We start from the raw sequence: 15,000 nt of genomic DNA on the forward strand, positions 1-15,000 counted from the left end.
CAGGAAGAAGTATGTGAACTACATGTGTATATAATTTCATTATTTACTGAAATCATGTAGTGGGATGTCTTCAGACCATACTCAAAATAACAAACAAAACCCATCAAACGTAAAAGATACAAAACTGCAAATAGAACAGCATTAAGTTCCCTCTTCACCCAAACCACAGTATTCACAACACGCACGACTATACAAGACAATGTACAAATATATATATATATATATCAGCGACCAAACCAAACAGAAAACCCAGATGTCAAAAATCCAGATCAAGTCAGTACACACAAATACAACGAAATTACAAAACACACACACCAACGTCTTAAGCCCACTCAACAATCGCTCTCTCTCTCTCTATCTCTCTCTATCTTTATCACTCTCTCTATTGCTCTCTCTGTATTGCTCTCTCTCTCTCTCTGTCTCTCTATTGCTCTCTCTCTATCTCTCTCTCACCTCTCCTGTCTTCTCTGGGCGGTCTTTTATCTGACTCTGGGTAAATGTCACGTCATATCCACCAATCGATGGGGGAGTCCAGAGATAAAGACATGGCAAAGGGGTTTGCAGGGGGAGAAGGCACAACCAACACCAAAAACATAACAAACCACACACGGGCACAACAGATTAGTGTCTGTGAATGTGATTAGTGCCTGTAAGGTTAATCAGTGTCTGTAAGGTTGATCAGTGTCTGTAAGGTTGATCGGTGTCTGTAAGGTTGATTGGTGCCTGTAAGGTTGATCAGTGTCTGTAAGGTTGATCAGTGTCTGTAAGGTTGATCGGTGTCTGTAAGGTTGATCAGTGTCTGTAAGGTTGATCAGTGTCAGTGAGGTTGGCCGGTGTCTGTAAGGTTGATCGGTGTCTGTAAGGTTGATCGGTGCCTGTAAGGTTGATCGGTGCCTGTAAGGTTGATCAGTGTCTGTAAGGTTGATCAGTGTCAGTGAGGTTGGCCGGTGTTAGTGAGTGTGATTAGCAGTCTGACGGTGCACACTGCACATCTGTATTGCAGATATTTCCTGATAACACATTTTAGTGATGATAACACGGTGATGTAAGACTAACACAGCCATCTGGTAAAATAGATTTACTTCAGTTTTAAGGAAAATAACATTAAAGGGAGTTTGTTGTGTGTTGTTTTAATAATTGTTAGTGTGTGTTGTAAGGTGAATTGAATGGGTGATGTGAATGTCATGTTATAGCGTAAATATGGAAAATGTCTTTGTGTCTTTATGTGATCGGCACAGAGTGTGTATGTGTGTGTGTATATGCATGTATGTGTGTTTGTGTGTGTGTGTTTGTTTGTTTGTGTGTATATGTGTGTGTATGCATGTATGTGTGTGTGTAATCTATATATATTTTCAGGGGTTCCGGTTCCCAAAGAGTGTGTTTTCCTACCTGGAAAGTCCTTCTGGCTCTGTACCTGTAGCTGTAGAGCAGAGGAAGTGTGTGTGCTCAGCCTTTCCCAGAAGGCCAAGCGGGATGTGAGCTAAACCTGGAGCTGTCAAGAGTTTGATGTGGCTGTAACTCACTCGCAAAATGATGCATCATAAATTTCCCATCTGAAGTTTCAGCCTAAGGTACCGCCTGCAACCCCCCCCCCACCCCCCCCACCCCCCCACCCCCCACACACACACACACAAACATGTACACACCCACTGACACACAAACACACACTCAAGTACACTCCCAAGTACACGTACACATCCCCGCCCACAACAAACTCCCATACACACCCACACCCCTACACAAACACATACACATAGACACCCACACCCTTAAACACAACACACACATACACCCTCACACACACTCTCTCTCTCTCTCTCTCTCTCTCTCACACACACACACACACACACACACACACACACACACACAAACACACACATTCCTCATGTCTATGTGAGCTATTAGCGTGTAATGTGAGATTATGCTCTTGGCCGGACGTTTGCTGATATGATCTGATGCTCCGGTTCAACCACAAAGCCAAGGAGCCAAGATCACGACCTCTGAGAACTGTACTGGAGCATGCTGGGAAATATCCTGAAAAAGAAAGACAGAGACAGCACTTGTGTCTGTGTGTGTGTGTGTGTGTGTGTGTGTGTGTGTGTGTGTGTGTGTGTGTGTGTGTGTGTGTGTGTGTGTGTGTGTGTGTGTGTGTGTGTGTGTGTGTGTGTGGTGAGAGGAACACTGTTGGAGCAGGAGGGATTGAGTGCAGGTCATTAAGAGGGAGGTGTCAGTGTTGGGAGGCGGTATTAGATAACTACAGATATACCAGATGGAGAGTTAGAGGTTTTGGGGGAGGGGTTTAGAGAGGGGATAGGGGAGGGGTTGGGACAGGGGTTGGGGTAGAGGTTAGGGGCAGGGTTTATAGAGGGGTTAGGGGAGGGGTTTAGAGAGGGGTTGGGGAGGAGTTTAGAGAGGTGTTAGGGGAGGGGTTTAGAGAGGGGTTAGGGAAGGGTTTAGAGAGGGGTAAGGGGAGGGGTTGGGACAGGGGTGGGGGGGAGGTTAGGGTCGGAGTTGGGGAGGGGTTAGGGGAGGGGTTGGGGGAGAGGTTAGGGGAGGGGTTGGGGAGGGGTTTAGAGAGGGGTTAGGGGAGGGGTTGGGGAGAGGTTAGGGGTGGGGTTGGGGACGGGTTAGGGGAGGGGTTTAGAGGGATTGGGGGAAAGGTCGGGTGAGTGATAATGGCGGTTGGATGACATTGTTTGGCAGGATGAAATGTGCATAGCAGCATGTGCACAGAAATGTGTGTGTTTGTGTATGTGGGGTGTGTGTCTGTGTGTGAGGGAACCTTGACCTTGAAATCTGTGTTTTTAACACCCCAAGTGGTTTAAGTGCATAATTAGCACAAACACTCTCATCTGTCTCAAGTTTTTTAAAATTCTGTTTTAGATTGTACTTTTAGATTACTTTTTTTTATAGTATTTGCATTTGTTCAAATGCTCATAAAATGTGCAAAAATGTAGAGTGTAGACCATGTAGAGTGTAGACCATGAAGAGTGTAGACCATGTAGAGCAGGAGTGGCCAATCTGCGGCTCTTTGCCTGGTTTCATGCGGCTCCCCAGCCGGTCCACACTCTCACCTGCACTAACGGTCTGTGCTGTGGCCCGGTTACCTCATCAGCTCTGAGGGCGACACACTGCGACATCTTCGTGGTGCGCAGTTTGTTTACAAGCCTAGCGAGCTGCTAACACTTTTAAAACCGGCGTAGTGGAAAATACGCATTTGACTGTCTTCACACGCTCACACGACATACATCCGATTTCTCACGCTGAAAAAAATCTAGTTTATTTATCTCTGATCTACATCTATGATTCAATGAGTTACTGATTCACCAACCACTGGCGATCGATCGACCGCGATATAATACTTAATTTGTGTTTATTTTACACACCCCCCCCCCCGTCAACAATTCAATGTATGATGTGGCTCTTTGCTGAAACACAGTAAAAAAAAGTGGCTCTTGGTCTCTGATGGGTTGGCCACCCCTGGTGTAGACCATGAAGAGCCTAGACCAAATAATGGTGTGGGGTGTGGCTGTGAGATTGTGGGCGGAGCAACACGATACAGGAAGGAGTTAGTGACACAGGAAGGAGTTATAGCGAAATAGGATAGAGTTAGTACAAGTCATGACTCCACTTTAGCAAAGTAAACCGCATGGAGGCCAAAAATACTTTTTTTTTGGAGGTATTTGTTTATAACATGCTGACATCACGGAGTAATAGGTGTAGGTATGGGCAGTGTGACAGGTGGAGTTCTGGGTGGAGCTGAGAGATCCTGTAATGTGAGGTTCTTCATATCTACCTCCATTAGCCTGGGTGTGAAAGAGGAATGTGACAGATATTCTCTTTATCTCTCTCTCTCTCACACACACACGCACACACACACACACACAGACAGACTTGCTCTTTCTCTCTTTCATATGTCTTCTTTCTTGTCTTTTTCCCCACAGTAGACCACTGTTGAAAAAGGCATGGGTGTTTTCTTCTACCTTGGCTATGAATGAAATATGTCTCTCGTTGTGTGTTCATCTCTTCCTGTCTCTTGTGTGTGTGTGTGTGTGTGTGTGTGTGTGTGTGTGTGTGTGTGTGTGTGTGTGTGTGTGTGTGTGTGTGTGTGTGTGTGTGTGTGTGTGTGTGTGTGTGTGTGTGTGCGCGTGTGTGTGCGTGTGTGTGGTGCGTGCGTGCGTGTGCGTGCGTGTGTGTGTGTGTGCGTGTGCGTGCGTGTGTGTGTGTGTGAGTGGGGGGGGGGCGGCTTTTTTGAAAAACTTGGCTTGCTTGTTTGAGATTATTGCATTTTGACAGCTTTTTTCGAACACCTCACTCTTGGTAACAAGATGTTCAGAAGTACGTGGAGTCAAACTAAACAAAGTCCGAGCTGTCGCCCGGGCGATGCTCGAGTTTACAACCCTTCTCCTATCATTTCTGTTTACGTCTCTGCCTAAGATGCATAGCAACCAGCAACATAGCAACAGTGAGTTGTGTGGCTGTGAGGGGGAGTTGGTTTTGGATGGCACCTGTTCCTCTGTGCCTAGACCTTACGTAGAATGATAAACAGGTGTGTGTGTGTGTGTGTGAAAGAGTGCACATGAGTGTGTGTGTGTGTGTGTGTGTGTGTGTGTATGTCTGTCCTACTTTCAAAGCAGGCTGAGCAGTACACCGTGAACTCGTTCATCAGTAGGCATTAGGCTGAGGCACACACACACACACACACAGACATACATACGACACACACACACACACACACACACACACACACACACACACACACACACACACACACACACACACACACACACACACACACACACACACACAGACATACATACATACATACATACATACATACATCCATGCACAAACATTCACAACTACACAGAAGTCTACATCAGGTGTGTCGTACAGCTGATTCTATTTAGAGAGAGAGAGAGAGAGAGAGAGAGAGAGAGAAGGAGAGAGGGAGGGATAAAGAGGGAGGTGGAGAGAGGGAGAGAGAGGGAGGGATGCAGAGAAGGAGGTAGAGAGAGAGAGAGGGATAGAGAGAGAGAGAGAGAGAGGGAGGGTGAGAGAGGTAGGTAGAGGGAGAGATATGGAGGGAGAGAGGGAGGGAGGGAGAGAGGGATGTAGAGAGGTACAGCCCTGTATCTCTTCCTCTGCACAAACTCTTTTGATGGCCTCATTTCATTCTGCAAAACTCTTTGGAGTTTCTGTACAAGTGCTTACTAGCTGACTGCAGAGTGTGGATAGTATATTTCTATATATTCTAAATATATTAATCTTTAATACTATGTCTGTATGTACTGGAGTATGTGGCATCACTGGCTGCAGTGCCCTGATGTTTTAATACAAACTTAAACACTTTCTCTTCATCCCTGAATTCTGTTAGAAAGATAAATAAGCACAAAGATGACAGGACTTCTGAACTCCAAACAAACCACCAGTGCAGGTGATGAACCTTCATTATCCTCCTCCTCCTCTTCCTCCTGTGTCCAAGTAGCTGAATGGCTGGTGTGCAAATGGTGAGCGTGGGATGGTGATTAGCAGTCACTGCCTCATGAATATTTAATTAACGCTGGCTTTTTGGAGCTTGTGAGTGGGCCCTGAGCTCCATGTTTCATTAATTAAACATCTGAGTTTTCTGGGGTCCTTTGATTAAAGATAAAGTGGAAATGGGATGATCAATCGGAATCTGGCAGAACCAGAGCAGGACACACACACACACACACACACACACACACACACACACGTTCACACCTGTGACTGTGTGAGTCTATGAGTGCCTTTGTGTGCATATATATATAGTGTGTTTGTGATTCTTTTTTAGGGATATGGCACCACAGAAGAAGCAGACAGGGTTCATGAATGTACGTGGGAGTGTGTGTGTATACCTGCGTGTGCGTGTGTGTGTGTGTGTGGCATCACTCTCTTAGTGCTCCATCATACACCCCCACCTGGCAGTAAGGTTACAGTAACACTGCCATCTCTGTCCCTGTTGCAAACACAAGCACAGAGCCTTCAGTCAGACAGAGAGAGAGAGAGAGAGAGACAGACAGACAGACAGAGGGAGAGAGAGTGAGAGAGACAGAAAGAGAGAGAGAGGACAGGTAGGTTTATTTTGGTAAGTCTTTACATAAGGCAATTCAAGCTGCTTCATAAATAATAGAAAAGTGAAAGGAAGTGTTAAGAATTAAAAGTATCGAAGTAATGACGAATTAGAATACAGTCTATAATGAGATTCAAATTACAGAATATGCAGCACATTCTGCAAAGCTGTGGAACAGCTGGGTGTTAGAGAGTAGATCTGTGCTTTACTGCTTGGATTTGGAGGACAAATGCTTCAAGCTCAATTCTTCTCGAAACACACATTGCAAAGCTGCCTTTGTTTCTCCTGATACACAGATCCACGCATACACGCACCTGGAGTGCAGGTTTAGCATGTAGGGACTGAGATCTTTGGAGGAGCTGTGGAGGAGGGGAGGGGATGAGAGGGAGGAGAGAGGGGAGAGGGGACAGGAGGAGGTCTGGTATCTCCTCCATTTGTCCAGTAGAGGGGAGCCCACCTCCCATAGCTTACATTTTATAACATTTAACTGTTTAACACTGTTTAAGCAGCAACTTACACAGTTACACGTTTAACAGCTGTACACATGGCTGGACATATTTACGCTAAGCTAACGTAGACAGTGTTCAGGAGTCTTCATGACCCAAGGGACAAATACAAATGTTAAATAACACAGTATATTAAAGGCTTGTTATCTGCTAGTGGAGCAGTTATGATTACTAATCTTACAGCAGTGCCAGCCCTGATGATGGATGTTATGGGCTGTTCCCTGTTTTTTGCGTAATGACACTGTGTGTATAGAGACTGGCGCTAATCCACTGGCGAGACTGAAGCAGCACTAGCTACGCTGTGGACAGGGTGTGCTTCGGAGTGATAGTTTGAGAGCTGGCAGAGAAGAAAGTTATCTGAGCGGAGCAGAGAAACACGGGAATGAGGGAGTAAAGCGGAACGTTTATCAGGTGTTTCTCATTCCGACGCTGCCACGGTCTCTGGGCCGTAGCGCCAGCGCTAATGTTCATGTCGATTAGTCACGAACACGCCTACTCTTTCACTGAGTCACATCAGTACACTCTGCTCACCAATCAGAGCTGCTGGTGACTTGGGGTGAGTTTTTCCTCGCCAGTATTACTTTACAGCACAGCTCATTCAAATTTGAGTTCCAGTAATGTTTCAGTATTATTGCAAGGTCTGACCTAAATGTGAAGTCAGTGGTGGATTTGAACTTTTACTCCCCCTGTACCTCACCTGCTCCAGGACCTTATCATTAAAACAACCTGCTCTTTACAGATCCTGTCAAGCGCTCAGAACTCAGTCCCTCATCACTAGAACAGAGATGCAGAACACCACTGCGGGTGTGTAGGACCAAGCTGGAGGTCCTGCTCCTTCACGTTAGCAGGCCTCCCTGTTAAGGGTATGTTGAGAGAAAGAGAGAGAGACAGAAACTATGGTGATCTTCCTCAATCTTTCTGCATCCTCTGTTTGTCTGTCTGTCTGTCCAGTGACAAGACAATCACAATATGAACAGCTCATCAAATAACTAAACATATGGAGAAAATCATTTAATCACAGACACAGAATTCAAGGTGTGGCTCCTCTACTCCTATTCCTGCACTCTGTCCTTCTCCCCATCTTCACCTCCCTCAGTCCCTCCATCTCTTCCTCCATCCCTTGCGTCACCACCTCCATGACTCTCCCCCTCCACCTCTCCTAAGAGTCTCCCCTCCTCTGAGCTGTGAGTTCACATCAGTGCTCCTTCAGAAGAGCTTCTGCCATGTTCTCACTCCCAGTTCTTCACCGGCTCCTCGTCCTGGCCCCTCAACGCTGCTCCACCTCGGGAGCCCAGACGGTTGCAACGCCCCTGCGCTCCACAGCCCTGCTCCACCTCCACAGACCTGCTCCACCTCCACAGACCACCTCCACCTTATCTCAACTCATGTCCTCTCATGTCATCCCACATGCTTGTGGAACAGCGGGAAAGGGCTGAGATGTGGGAACGATTGGTTAGATTTCACAGTGGGAGGCAGTGACTCTCTCCGCTGGCTACCCCTCTGGAGTGCGGGAGGGGTTTCTAACGCAGGCAAGCAGGGGCTGATAACACTGTGCTGCCAGTTCCCTGTTGTGCAAACAGCTTAAGAAAAAAACCAAACGTCTCAACAGCATCCAGTGGCAGTGGTAGCGTGTGAGTGTCTGGAATGTCGAAATATCTGCAGAAGCAGAGAACTCCCAAAACATCGGCTTTTTAAATGTCATGATATTTTTTTTCTGTTTACAATTTTGCAGTTGAACTTGCAGACTTCAGTGAAATATACTAATAGTTGGATTTGCAGTTGAGTTTACATAATCCGAGTAACGAGTTGCTCTTATTTGTTTCTAGTTAATGATCTAAAACACCAACTCGAATGAGTCAAGACATTTGTTTTATTTGAATGATTTGAGCTTGCGTTCGAGTCTCGTGTGAACCCAGACTGGGAGTTGTACAGTTGGACTCTGGCTGAACCTCCTCCTGTTCCAGCAGCTGTGTCCCTGAGTCTTCTCAAGGTGGATCCTGATTGGCTGTTTCTAGAAGACATGCCTACTGGGGCATGTCACCGTGGTGATGGAATAGATTTAGTTAATTTTCTGTTGCCTTCAATGTTCCATCCAAGAGACACAAAAAAATCTGATGTAATAAATGCAAAAAAAAAAAAGTGTGTGTGTAGGAATGTTCTGTTGCCATAGCGTCCACTGGCAATGTGGATGCTTGAGCAGAGAGAGAGAGGGAGAGAGAGAGAGAGAAAGACTGAGATGTGTTGAAGTAGGAAGTGATGGAGAGAAGGCAAGAGAGTTTAAAGTGTTAACCACCAGGGGTGCTGAAGGTAAAAGAGAAATGATTTTGATTACACACACATACTCTCAATAAGGGAGAGTGTGCTCCCTCTGAAACCTTAGAGAAGTGAAAGAGAGAGAGAGAGAGAGAGAGAGAGAGAGAGAGAGAGAGAGAGAGAGAGAGAGAGAGAGAGAGAGAGAGAGAGAGAGAGAGAGAGAGAGAGAGAGAGATAGACCTTGGGCTGTGCTTGTGGAGAGAGACCCCTGGCTAAGCCAGACTGAATCTTGATGAATGTCTGGACTAGTTTCTGTCGATCAGTTCTGAATCTTGATGAATGTCTGGTGTCCACTCTCCGCTGGCCTGCTGCTCACTGGCCTTTTGATGCCATAATAAACCAGACGGTTTTGACTTGCCAAATTTCAACAATACATCTGTTTGTTTTTGAGGTTCTGTGCCTAAATATATAAATGACACAAGAGGGAGAAAGAGACAGACAGAAAGAGAGAGAGAGCCAGAGAGATGGGGAGGGAGGGAGAGAGAGATAGAGAGAAAGAAAGAAAGAGAGAGAGAGAGAGAGAGAGAGAGAGAGATGAGAGAGAGAGAGAGAGAGAGGGTGGGAGAATTACATTCACACTGAATGTAATGATGCAACATGTGTTTGTTCTGAGAGACAGAGAGGGAGGACAGGCAGACGGAAAGAGAGATAGAGGGGGAAGATGGAGTGAGAGAGAGAGAGATGGAATGAGGGAGAGGCAGAGATGGAGTGAGAGAGAGGGGGAGATGGAATGAGAGAGGGGGAGATGGAGTGAGAAAGAGGGGGAGATCGAGAGAGGGGGGGGGATGGAGTGAGAGAGGGGGAGATGGAATGAGAGAGAGAGGGGGAGATGGAATGAGAGAGAGTGAGATGGAGTGAGAGAGAGAGAGGGAGATGGAATGAGAGACTGAGATGGAGTGAGAGAGAGGGGCAGATGGAGAGAGAGAGGGGGAGATGGAGTGAGAGAAAGGGAGATTGTCCATTTCTCATCCTTCTCTCTATTCTTTGTCATCTCTCTGCAACTCAGAACTTGTTCTCCATCAATTACCTAGGGCCCTTCCAGTATTCTAGGGCCCTTCCACTATCTAGGGTCCTTCCCGATTAAGGTTGTTCTGTTTCAGAGTCAAGCTGTTTCCATCATAACCACAGTGTTTTGTGCTGTTTACCCTGCACTAACTGCACTAGTTACCAGCAGCACGCCCCCTGCAGGAGATGGGGAGACAGGCAGGTCACAGGCAGGACTGACAGGTCCATCATCAGTGGGTGCAGAAGCCCATACTTCACGCTGGTGCAGGCTGGCATGTGTCTTCTAGCTCCTGTGTTGCTTCAGGTTGAATTGCCCCAGCACACTCTCTGAATGCTAAAACCTGATTGGTCAGGTTCACCTAAACATTTTATACATTAAAAAACAAGTGTTCATTAAAATTATGAAATGCAATCACACTGGGGTGAAAAACTCCAGCTAGCAGCTGGACTGGGGTCAGTCACAATCCTGTCTTCTTTACACATACAGACATTCACATAGAGCCCCTTTTAGTACCAGGAAGAATGATCCCAGGTCAGTTGTGCTCTACTAGCTGGAGTGTTTGCTTTTGAAGAGTTTGTATGGCTGTTTGATATGACCTTGTCTCTTTTATAACGTTTCTTCTTTGAATCAAACAAAATGTTATCACTGAACTGCGTTTTGCTCCCACTGAGAAAAATATACTCACCCCCACCCCCCTCCCCCCCTCCATCCCCCCCCCACACACACACACACACGCACACACATAAAATTCATGTGTTTGGGCCCCAGGGTTGCCAGATATTAGCCTGCCTGGTTCTAATTCACAGTTATTAGATTTGGCCATCTGTAGGAAACTAGCTCAGAAAACAACCTCTAGCGAAGAAGAACGCCCTTAAAATAATCATCTATTAGCAGTTATTCAGACCTCACAGTATGACACACACACACACACACACACACACACACACACAAATGAGTCAGTGTGAATTTTAGGCATTTCCTGCTGGTATCCCTAGAGCTAGCCAACACACCACCTCTTTCACACTCCTCTCTTTTCTCTTTTCTTTTCTCCTTCTCTCCCACTTTTCCCTAGCCCTCACCTAACTCCTTCATCACTCCATCACCCCTTCCTCTTTTTTACATCCTCTCATACGCCTGCTCCTCCTCCCTTCATGTCTCTCTCTCTCCGTCTTGCCTTGGTATCTCTCCACCTCCACCCCACCTCCACCTCCACCCCACCTCCACCTCCACCCCACCTCCACCTCCACCCCACCTCCACCTCCACCCCACCTCCACCTCCACCCCACCTCCACCTCCACCTCCACCTCCACCCCCCGTTCCCTTCACCTCTGTCCTCTTCTCGGCTGCCTCTACTGTTGCGTGTTCAGCCTCACACATGTGCACTTTGTTCGGCAGCTCATGGTTCTGATAATTAGCGGTTTGTTCATCGAGTGATTTCTGAAAGGGCACAGAAGTCTCGCTGGAAGACGTCCAGGCCCCACACACAGTCAGGAGAACAGCCACGCTGGACTATAGCAGCACACACACACAGTCAGGAGAACAGCCACGCTGGACTATAGCAGCACACACACACAGTCAGGAGAACAGCCACACTGGACTATATCAGCACACACACACAGTCAGGAGAACAGCCACACTGGACTATATCAGCACACACACACACTCAGGAGAACAGCCACACTGGACTATATCAGCACACACACACAGTCAGGAGAACAGCCACACTGGACTATATCAGCACACACACACAGTCAGGAGAACAGCCACACTGGACTATATCAGCACACACACACAGTCAGGAGAACAGCCACGCTGGACTATATCAGCACACACACACAGTCAGGAGAACAGCCACACTGGACTATAGCAGCACACACACACAGTCAGGAGAACAGCCACGCTGGACTATAGCAGCACACACACACACAGTCAGGAGAACAGCCATGCTGGACTATAGCAGCACACACACACAGTCAGGAGAACAGCCACGCTGGACTATAGCACACACACACACAGTCAGGAGAACAGCCACGCTGGACTATAGCAGCACACACACACAGTCAGGAGAACAGCCACGCTGGACTATAGCAGCACACACACACAGTCAGGAGAACAGCCACGCTGGACTATATCAGCACACACACAGTCAGGAGAACAGCCATGCTGGACTATATCAGCACACACACACAGTCAGGAGAACAGCCACGCTGGACTATATCAGCACACACACACAGTCAGGAGAACAGCCACGCTGGACTATATCAGCACACACACACAGTCAGGAGAACAGCCATGCTGGACTATAGCAGCACACACACACACAGTCAGGAGAACAGCGCCGCTGGACTATAGCAGCACACACACACACAGTCAGGAGAACAGCCACGCTGGACTATAGCAGCACACACACACAGTCAGGAGAACAGCCACGCTGGACTATATCAGCACACACACACAGTCAGGAGAACAGCGCCGCTGGACTATATCAGCACACACACACAGTCAGGAGAACAGCCACGCTGGACTATAGCAGCACACACACACAGTCAGGAGAACAGCGCCGCTGGACTATAGCAGCACACACACACAGTCAGGAGAACAGCCACACTGGACTATAGCAGCACACACACACAGTCAGGAGAACAGCCATGCTGGACTATAGCAGCACACACACACTGCTCTGTCCAGCATGGTGGAACTCTAACTGCCTGTAGACAGCAGCTCCAAACGCACCAGTGCACCTGATCTAACCAATCGATGCCTTCTGAAGACACCTGATCTGACCAATCAAGGCCTTCTGAAGACACTGATGTAGTAATGTAGTGTAGGGTAGATCAAACATGGAATACAAGGGCAGCCTGGTGACACTCTGTAGACTGATAACACTCTGGTGACACTCTGGTTACACTTTGTAGTCTGATTTCAAGAGGGGAGCCGATGGCCCATGATCAGTGTGTTACCTATAGATGTAAAAATCTGATTAAATAATCAGATTGATTATTTTCATTTGCATTTACATTTAGGGCACTTATCCAGAGGAACTTACAAAGTGCTTTGCATCTGTTCACAGAATACATCTTAGACAATAGCATAGACAGGTCACAATTCAAGATCCCCTTGAGCCAGACTAAAACTAAACTACAGAAATCATTGCCATTAGCTAGTATTGCAAATAAACAGGCTCAAACTTAAACATCAGGAATCAAAATTTATACCTAGAAGTGCAAATCACCATAGACATAAATAAACATACAATGTAAAGTACGAGTACAACAACTAGTGCTGTCTGCATTGTGGGTGGTCACTTGAGTTCTCAACAAACGGGTGAGACAGTCTACGTTTGAAGACCGCAAGAGACTCCAAACAGCTAGGGGAAGGTCGTTCCACCATCTTGTATCCAGGACAGAGAAGTTGAGGTTAGTCTTCCATGAGACTATAAGCATGGCGTTTCAAGTCAAGCCTACTTGAGTGCTCGAGGTACAGATGGACATCATGTAGAGAGGGGCTGATCCATTTTTGGCTTTTTAGGCAAGCATCAAGGTTTTATATCTGATGCGTGTAGCTACTGGAAGCCATTAAAGAGAATGCAGCAGAAGAGTCACATGTGAGACCTTGAGGAGATTGAAGACCAGTCGTGCTGCAGCATTTTGAATCAGTTGTAGAGGTCTGATGACTCATAGAGGAATAGGGAGTTGCAGTAGTCCAGCTTTTAGATGACAAGAGGCTGTACATGCATCTGGGTAGCGTCCTGTGAAGGAACATTCTCTGTATGTTGCAGAGGAGAAATCTGCAGGATCTAGTCAGGTTGTCAAACATGTGTTGAGAAGGACAACTGGGTGTCCAAAGATACACTCAGGCTTCCAGCAGTTTCTGATGGTGTTAACAGGGTGTTCTCAAAAGAAACGGTGAGGTTGCTTGGGTTTGGGGTTCCTGGAAGGTTCAGAAGCTCCAGGGTTTTGCTAGGGTTGAGCTTCAGGTTATAAGCAGTCATCCATGAAACAATGCCTGCCAAGCATGCTGAAATATGCCCAGAGACCTGGGTGTCCAAATGTGGGAAGAAAATAATTAGCTGGATGTCATCAGAATAGCAATGATACGAGAAATCATGAGACAAAATAATGTCACCAAGGGAACGAGTATACAAGGAGAAGAGAAGAGGGCCTAGGACTGAGCCTTGAAGCCTCCAGTGGAGTTTCCATGGATTGGCTGTAGATCCTCCCCATGGTATCTGACAGGAATGGCCTTACAGTGGTCTTCCAGATATGACTGGAACCATTTCCAAGCAGAATTAAGTGAGAGTTGACTTAGGGTGTTTACATGTGTTTGTAGTAATGTAGTTCTTTCAGTAACCCATATTTACAGGTGACATTAAACCTTTACCTTCCAAGATATTCCTAATATCATTATGATTCCTAAATGAGGCTGCTTCATCCAGGAAGCATGTGTGTCCAGACACTCATCCTCTCACCCAGCATTCTACCACAGTACATATAATAATATATAATATTACATATAATAATTGAACATTTCATTCAATATAGTTCAGATAGTTCAGTATACTGGATCAATAACACTATGGGTGAATTCTGAAAACAAATTTGATCTATCTATCTATCTATCTATCTATCTATCTATCTATCTATCTATCTATCTATCTATCTATCTATCTATCTATCTATCTATCTATCTATCTATCTATCTATCTATCTATCTATCTATCTATCTATCTATCTATCTATCTATCTATCTATCTATCTATCTATCTGTGTTCCTCTTCTCTCAGTGGCCGACAGTGTTTATTTGTGTGTGTATGTGGCCCAGTCACATGCTCAGGGGCAGATATGTTCACACACTTGGCTAATGGCCTCTTGGTTTTTTTATCTTTTCAGGCTAATGCCTCCCCAGCTCTCTCTCTCTCTGTTTCTCTATCACTCTCTCTGCTCCCTCTCAGTCTCTCTCTCCCCTGTCTTTATCACTCTTTCCCCTCTCTCTCCTACAGCTAAATATGTCCCTGCTTCCCATTGCCATAGTAACCAGTTCAGTAAACATCCAACTTTATTCAGTTCATCTTTTCCGTATGT

At 46.3% G+C, this 15,000-nt stretch overlaps 1 protein-coding gene across 7 annotated transcripts in view; it reads left to right on the forward strand.

Annotated features, from left to right (window-relative positions):
- sema6bb (sema domain, transmembrane domain (TM), and cytoplasmic domain, (semaphorin) 6Bb) overlaps positions 1 to 15,000 on the forward strand; it is a 179,138-nt gene that overhangs the window by 68,048 nt on the left and 96,090 nt on the right. For 2 of the 7 annotated variants that reach the window (XM_077004329.1, XM_077004330.1), the window contains exon 2: positions 1,357 to 1,571. The exons of the other annotated variants lie outside the window; for them this stretch is intronic. The gene's annotated coding sequence lies outside the window, so the exon portion shown is untranslated. The remainder of the gene's footprint in view (positions 1 to 1,356; positions 1,572 to 15,000) is intronic. 7 annotated transcript variants of the gene reach the window in all.

Source organism: Brachyhypopomus gauderio, chromosome 4 (genome assembly GCF_052324685.1).
Source record: "Brachyhypopomus gauderio isolate BG-103 chromosome 4, BGAUD_0.2, whole genome shotgun sequence".
NCBI classification, from domain to species: Eukaryota; Metazoa; Chordata; class Actinopteri; order Gymnotiformes; family Hypopomidae; genus Brachyhypopomus; species Brachyhypopomus gauderio.